The following is a 9,018-nucleotide window of genomic DNA, read 5'->3' as shown; positions in this document are numbered from 1 at the left end:
ATAGGTGACATATAATTATGTTGATACCCTTATTAAAATTATGATTCAAAAACTCTTCAAATAATTTAAATGTGTTAGGGCCATAAATATGATGTCATCAATAAGAGTCACTCCATGCCTCTCCACAGGACCACTAAAGAATTCGATATTTCATTATAAACTTTGTATTCTATTAAAGAGATAGGAATAAGATACGGTTAAAACTTAAATGTTAAACGTTAATAAAAAGAAAAATTGCAAGGCTTTGCACAATTCGTTTTTTCACTCTGCAATTGAAACACCTGATTAATATCAGCATTTTTTTTCTTAGGCTACAGAGCTTAAAAAGTATAATTAATAATTAGTATTTCAAATATTTCATGTTGAAATAAATAGACTGTGCTTCGATTTCAAGAGAGATTAAACTAATAGTCAAAAGCTGCACGTTTCTTAAATTTACGTGTTTTATGAATGTAAAATAAAAGTAAAACGGTAATTAAATCTTACATGGGTGCTTATGGTAGAAAGCACGTTTTTTTATTACTATACGAAATTTTCAAAGTGTTTAATATAGGGTGGGTATTTAACTGGAGGCAGGTATTTCATTGAAAACAGGTCTTGAAAACAGTGCATTTGAGAAATGCAAATTTCTACCAGAAAGAAGTAACTTTTCGTCTTAATGGCCTTTAAAGTTACTTCAAGGTCACTTTCTTTTTCAATAAAGCGTAGGTGTTTTCTTTTTTTTACAGACATTATGCAGTTATATATTATATTAACTTTCTATTTTTATTTTATTCATATTTAATAATTAAAAGCCATGAGTATCTGTAACTGCAGAGGGTGGTGCGAACACGACTGCAGTGACCTCAGTACCCAAGTAACAATTTGCAGTCACCTAAGTTGAGATTACTCTTATTTTTACTAGTGGCAACGTTGTTTTTAGTGCAAAATTTAGTTATTTTCGACTAAACTTCGACATACTGCACCTGTATCGCAACTGTTGTAAAACTCTGCTATATTTACAACGTCTTTTTTTTACTATAGATGATAGCAGTAGTAATTTACACTCGACACAACGACGTACAGACGTGTACAATTTTTCGAACCAAAAACCTTACAAAAAGTTTACTTTTTATAAATGGTTTCCTTCATGGTTCCTATATCCTACTTTATAGCCTTTTTTTACACAAGAGACTAACCAGTATGAAAACAATGGTAAATTTTATAAGGTTTTATTTTTTGGGATTTATATAGTAGCAGCAGCAATAAGAACTCATTTATTTTTCAAAGAGCTTATGAACTTTTTCGTAAAAGTTACAATTTTTGTTTATTAAAGTTTGTAAAAAACGTGCTGCATACGCGCGACAAACTGCAAACAATAATTGACTTATTAAAATTTTAGGTTAGGTCCATCCGTTTCAGGCTAACCAGGGACAACAACAGCGGGTTTCTTATGTAACCAATAAAAAAAATTACTTATTTTTTTTTTCGAAATCCGCTATAAATTCAGGGCGCGCGTGTTATTTAGGGCTAAAATAACATCTTTTCACAGTAAATTATGTTCCGTTTATAAATAAGTGCTTGTATCTCTCAAAACGGGTATTTAACCCTTATAATTAATTCACTGTATTAAACTACATACAAAACAAATATTAATAAGGACTGTTCAAAAGATGGATTAAGAAGGTTGTATTTTTGGAGTAGCTGCTCACTGGAGTTATCAATTAGTTTATTGTTAAAAACTAATTAATTTTTCTGTCGTTATGGCGTCCAGCCGTCCAAAAATCAGTAACTCTAAAAACGTTGCAAAAGCGTTTAGAAAGTTAACGGGTGGTCACTGCGTAACGTTGAGACAACCAAAAAAATCTTTTTCAAATTGGTGTAAAACGGGGTGGTCTCTACGGTTAAGACAACGTAACAATGCAATGTTGCGTTGCAATTTGCAACGTTGTCGCGTCGAAAAATTGCTAATTGGGTAGACTCATTGTGCGCCTCTGTTGCAGAAGGAAACCTCTCACTCAGCTCATTCTCTAGCAAAATGAATCGACAAGAACGTCGATAAGGAAAAATACTAAATGCTAATTCAATTACTGCTCTACAGTTTCAGAAATATTTGGACAAGTAGCAGATATGGATACTACCCAAGAAGCTATTTCCAAAAAATTAGAACAACTGATGCCATCGGTCTGAGCCCCTACTACTGGTCAAGAGAGAAGAGGCTCATAACATTGTTAAAAGTATTATAAAGGAAGGCATCGTAGAACCATGACGCCTGATTAATACTCGAGCTCGAGGAAACTTAATAATAGAAGTAGAACAAAGAAAGGATGCTTTGATGGAATATGTACAGAGAAAATATTTAGAGATGACACACAAATAACACAGACTATATAACTGGTCCTTTGATTACAACCGACGAGATCGGAGTTGCTATTAAAGGAAACAAAGATGGCAAAACAACAGGACCTAATAACCTTTACTCAGATTTTTAAAGTTAATGTATGACAATGGAATAAAATGGCTCACAAATATATTTAATAGTATCTATAATACACGCACACAATTTCGGTTTCACGATGCTCTGATTACACGAGAGGCATTTTCATTTTTATACAGAGGTGCAGAGACTGAGATAGATGATAAAGATCTGAGAATCATCAAATATGTTTACTATATTCAAAATGCTAACATAAGAGCAGACAACTAGTTGACAGAAGCAATTTCTTCAATAGAATATGCCCCATGTCCTTTAATATTTATCTTATACAAGCCTTGCAGAGATGTAATGAAGGCATAGTTAGCTTTGCATAAATTAACAGCTAACGTTTAAACAACATCAGATACACAGCAGACGCATTGATATTCGCAGACAGTTTAGAAGGCTTAGAAACACCGATGATACGAATAACTGAAATTAGCCAAGCGTACGGATTAATTATTATTTATTTACCGATTAACTGTCAAACAACAACCAATCAAAAAAATTCACAGTTACACATATCTTGGCACGAATGCAAGTAGTCAGTGGGATCACTCCTTGAAAATAAGACAGCAAATAACAAAACCAGTTAAATTAAAAAACAATTAAAAAACGTAAATTTGAATACCTAAACCATATTATAAAGAATGAACAACGATACGGCCTTCTCCAAGTAATTCTACAAGAGAATTAGAATGAAGACGAATCTCTTGACTTCAAAACCTAAGAAAATTGTTCAAAATAACCACGAGCCTAGTCTTGTCGGAATTGGACTGCACAGCTGCCAACAAACTAAGAATTGAATTGCCATTGTTAATATTACTACTACTGCGCTGTTACCGTTGATATCTTTCGAGATTGCAGGATAGTCATTTGTGCATCAGTTTTATACTCCTGTACTATATCAGTAAACCCTTTGACACTAATGATAGCAAACTTGTACTATTAAAACTAAAGGTTTATGGCCTAGCAATTGTATATTGCTTAATTTTTTTTCCAGAAATATTTCCGTATCTGTTTTTATATAACTCTTCTTTACAGGTTGGGAAATCGATAATGACGTATAGAAAGATTCTTAAATGTGAAATATGGCAACGCGCGCGCTTAAATTTTGTGGGCTCTGATACTCGCCTGCGTTCTTCGGTATAACGTTAGTAAGCGTCTGATATTGATGGGGTAAGTGCATTCCTTGCACAAAAAATTAAATGAAAGCTCGTGCAAAAAAAAATCTGGAATTTTTTTCTGATGCAAAATTTACGTACATCAGTGTACAACCCCCATACACTTGTCATCACAAACTATGTATGGCATAAGGAAAATTATAGCGTTATTGATATAAAAATAAAACTCTTAAAAATAAACAAAAAATTATTCTTTAAGTAAAAGGCTCAATCAGACCTCCTACTTTATCTGAGCAATAAGTTAATAAAGACCAGTTCATACTTTCAAAAGAGTTTCCGAGGAGAAATTCGCACAATCAACAATTTGCTCTCGCAACTCTTCTAAATTTGTTGGCCTACTAAATTCCTGTTTGTAGATGAACCCCCTTAAAATAACCCGAAAAACAAAAAGTTATTTGGGAATGAATCTGGAGATTAGTATCGCTAGTCCCACTAATAAGACAGTTTGGAAAAGGATTTGTTAAAAACTCTTTTACCATAAGCACACTATGAGCAGGATAGCCATGTTGTTAAAAATAGACCGATCGCAGGTCTAAATCAGGGAGAATTTGAGTGGCAGAAAGAACTTGGTTTTGCAGCAACTTAAGGTATTTTTGGGTGTTTAAAGTACCATCAATAAAAAATGGCACAATCACATGGTGCTCAAAATACCAGCACAAACTGTCAATTTTTGAGGATACTGAGTACGGAATAACTTATGTGCTCATTTCCCGAAGACCAATATTGAATAATGGAAAAATTGGGTTTCCCATGAGAAGAAAAATTATCCGAAAAAGAATATTTCGTTAAAAATATGTCGATTCCATTATTCGCGACTAATCTTCAGGAAATAGTTTAAGAATAATTGAAACATTTGTTCGTAACCATGTTTTTTTCAAATACCTGTGGTAAAAACAGTATGGCTATACCCAGTTCCTCACCAACATTTCTAGTTGATCGTATTGAATCCACTTCTAGGGTACAACATACCATTTCTTCCATTCGTTCTTGATTCTGAACCCTTCCGACAGATTCCGAGATCTATGGCAACCTTAAAGACAAAAGGATGTCTCAAAATTCGAAACCACGTTTAAAATTGTTTTTTTTTGCAAGGAATAGGTCTATTTTCAAATTTAATTGAAAACAACTCCCTACATTGTATTGCCGAATCGCCTCCTTAAAACTATTTAGTCATAATAAGTTGAAGAAAAAATAATAGCTCTTTAACATTTAACAGGGCAGCTTGCAGTCACACAACAAAATAACGCATACCGATATTATTATTGTTATTCTGTAAAAAATAAAAACCGCAAATGCGCACACAACCGTAGGCGGCCGCTCTTTTAACTGCCGCTCTTTTAACCGCTTATTTAACTGATAATAAGCAATAAAAACCAAAATAGCTTTAAGAAAAAGAAATATTCTTACCAATTATTAAGCACCAACAGTGAGGATGCACATGCACTACGAGTCCAATAAATAGCAAGTAAAGTTGACATCTAAGTAATACCTCATTTATTTTAACAAAAAATAGACATGTTGAAACCTTCCACCGTAAATGCTATAATCAGCATTGCAAACAATAATGAGACAAAAAAATATATTTTTTTTCAAAGCTACGTTATCAAAACGTTCTTTAATGAAGCGTAAAACCATAGTTGGTTAACGAGTCCTTACATTAAGTTTCAATATGGTAAGGTAAAATGAAAAGGAAGAAAAATAATACATTAGAGGATATATTAGCGGTAATCGCAGGATGTGTTTACCACTTTTGCATGCTTTTTTGAACGAGATAAATATATATACTTTGTAGTTAAGTTTTATGTCATAATACCATATAAGCGGTTTGTATGCTATCAGTCCTTATAATCCTTATTTGCAATATAACAATAATGCGTTTAGAAGTTTTTTTTTAAAGAACCCAAATGGGGTATCTATCTTATATATTATATTAGACATATTTTATTATAGCAGTTGCATTTGATATCTATATCTCGTTTTTGAAATTAAATTTATATTTATATATATACAGGGTGTTCCGTTGATCATGTTACAAACTTCTAGGGCAGATAGAAAACGTCAAAAGAAAAACAAAAGTTTATATAAACATGGGTCCGGAAAAGCTTCCTCAGGGAGCTAGAGCTCTTTGAAAATAACCTTTAAAAACTAGTTTTTTTTTTAATAGCTCCGGAACTACTTTAGCTACCGCAACCAATTTTGGGAGGTAAATTAGTGTTAGTACGTTTATTCTTTTGAAACTACCAAATAAAAAAAAAATTTACCAGGGGCTTCAGAATCAGGGGGGTTTTTGGTAAATTTATACCCATTTCTTTAAGACTTTAATTTCTGCCCGTTTGGGCATTAGATTATGATGTTCCTATGCTTTTTACATAAAAAGGGTGCTCTTAGTAAAAGTCGGTAAATATCACCGGTTTTTGTGAAAATTGACTAAAACCAAACTAAGATACAGCACCTGAATTAATTATTTTAATAATAATAATAATAATGCTAATTCATTGCCACTGTCAGTATTTTTTACATGATATTAATTCCCTTTTTATTACGGTTAAGTAATGGAAGATTACACTTTTGCAGAATACGCCGATATGCTTTTAATTTATGGGGAAGTTCGATATAATAAATAAAGATTGTCGCATTTCTCGATATTTTTAGTTTTGTCATATAATCTTCTTTTATACCTTTTATTTTACACAAATTTGATTTAAAAATCAGATGTATTTGCTTCGATTTAACTAAAGCGTTGGATAGTGTACGCCACACAATACTTCTAAGTAAAGCTTTTCATTAGGCTGTAACAGGATTTGAAAATATATGGCTTGAATTATATTTATGAAATCAAATCCAGGCTGTAAATCTGAGGGCGAATGGTAGGTTGATATTTTCTGACAGGGAAGAGGTTAAAACTAGTGTTACACAGGGAAGTGTCCTTGGTCCTATTCTGTTTCTGATTTTTATTATTGATTTACCTCTTTTAATTGATGACAATTATATCACCTTATTTGCTTATGATACATCGGCAATTGTCTCAGGTCATGGTTACCAGTCTCTTCATATGCGAACTAGCCGATGCAGCTGATCTTTCTTACTGGTGTCAACAAAATGTTCTTTGTCTTAACAGTTAAAAGACCAGTTTTATTCTTTTCACACCTGTTCGAGTTGTCCAAGATAGAAACTTATTATTGTTCAGGCAGGGTCTAAATACTATAATTAAACAAGACTCGTCTAAATTTTGGGGCTTTATCATTAATAAGCAATTGTCCTAGAATGAGCAGTCAACTTAGTATGTAGCAAATTAGCTCGTATTAACTACCGGCTTAGAGATTTTCTAGATACTTACACACTTAAGACCATTTATTATGCTGCAGCACATTCTAGACTTTAGCCTATGGTTTGTTTGGGTGGGGTAACTCCTGAACTATTGAAAGGGCATTAATCCGTCAAAACGCATTATCCGCACCATGTTTAGAATTCTTTATAGAAAGTATCATCGAGAAACCTTTTAAAAAGGAAAAATCTTACTATCATTATTTTTTAAATCCACAAGCTTTATATTCCTTTCACTCACTTATCGTAGGTACAGGCTGATGCATTAAATTATGTCGATGGAAATTACTGAATGAATAAATAAAGATTCCGTAATATTCTACCGAAAATCATCGTGGTTGGTACTCTCCTACTTAGAGACTGTTGGAATACAGTTAACAGTCTCCAAGATCTAAAGCATGACTTTGATTGATTCGGATGTAGCACTCTTATAACTGCAACCACCGTTCTTTAATGGTATGACTCGTTAATTGTTTTAATAACTCTTACTAAAGGGTGAGTTTTATTTGACGCAAAATACTTTGTACATAAAGAATGTTACTATTTACTTAGACACGTTACTAATTATTGTTTAAAAAAGATTTTAGAAACAAGAGATATATAACAAATCACAAAACACGTTTACCACTAACCAAAACTATTTATTTTACTCTCGGCACGTGTCGTATGTTTCGCTAAAGATGTGCTAACCATTCAGAAGATTAAAACTGGATTTGTAACGGATAACTATCGCCAAAACGCTGCCTTACAGTTATTAGCTTCAGTAGTCATATAGCGTTGTTGATTCTCCAGTACACCTACATTTCTTAAATAATATTTCTTCGGTTGCGGAAAATGATTGGATGAAAGCCTCACGTTCCCCACTTAAATAAGGCCCAACATGGTAATAAGCAAGATATACATTGTCTTATCTTGATTGATAAGCAATATAAGACAATGCACAATCCTGGATTTATACTAGGGGCAGTCAGGGCGACAGAATTTTGAGGGGCGGCAAATCATAAGAAAGAAAAGAAAATATTTTCAATGGTTATACATGTCAAATATTAAGAGTAAAATTTGCTTTAATGAAGTAAATCGAAGGCCTGATAAATACTTTAAAACGTAAACTAACAACTGGCAACATCTTTTTGACATTTTTTGACCCAAATATCTATTTTTGCTTCTGAATGAAAATCCATATTGATAAGTAAATAATGAACTTTTTTGAATATAGTATAAATTATCTATTGAAAAGTTCATGCATACATAAAAAAAAGACGCGTCTTTCGATGAAAACGACACGCGCATATACATCTTTAGATTTCTATAGCTGTCAAATCGTTTTTCGAAACAGTTAATAATATTTTCATTGTCTACAAAGTCTAAATGATCAAACAAGTCTGTAATTAAAAATCCGTCTCCATTTTGCAATTGTATTAAATGACAGAACATTTTACATCTTTCAGTTCTTAATAAAAAGTATTTTTCTCCTGTTATTTTATATTTTTTTTAACCTCTTAATCTCCCTTCCTGATAAAAAAAAAAGACGAAAGCAAATTATATTTAATTGGATACAAATTAATTTCTAAAATAGGGATTTTACTAGTATTTTAGTATGATAGTTTTAGATAATATGCAATCCAATATTCAAATTGATCTAGCAACCACACTCGTTAGGACAATAAAACATATATAAAGACCTTAAAAAAAAAAGAATGAAAAGCTAGGATGTTGTATTATCATCAAGGTCAGATACAGAGTTTTCCTTCAACTACAGTAGTCCGGCACGTTATTAATATACCTAAGTAGTGTTACAGATTTGTGAGTTCTTCTTTCAAGTTCTTAAAAAGTTATGTTAGTTTTTTCTTAAAGTTACCTTAGATTAAAAAAGGAACGTTTGACTCTTAAAAGTGTAAAAAAAAAGATAGAATAAAAAAATTATCCATTCAGCTTATTACAGATCGTATACAGCAAGAGATAGATCGAACGATAAAATATAAGTTTATTTACATACAAGTATTTTTATCTGAATAGAATTTGCTACTTCTAGATCGTTATTGATAAGGCACAGTT

Source organism: Anthonomus grandis, chromosome 3 (assembly GCF_022605725.1).
Source record: "Anthonomus grandis grandis chromosome 3, icAntGran1.3, whole genome shotgun sequence".
Taxonomy (NCBI): Eukaryota; Metazoa; Arthropoda; class Insecta; order Coleoptera; family Curculionidae; genus Anthonomus; species Anthonomus grandis.
This window is presented reverse-complemented; position numbering follows the sequence as displayed.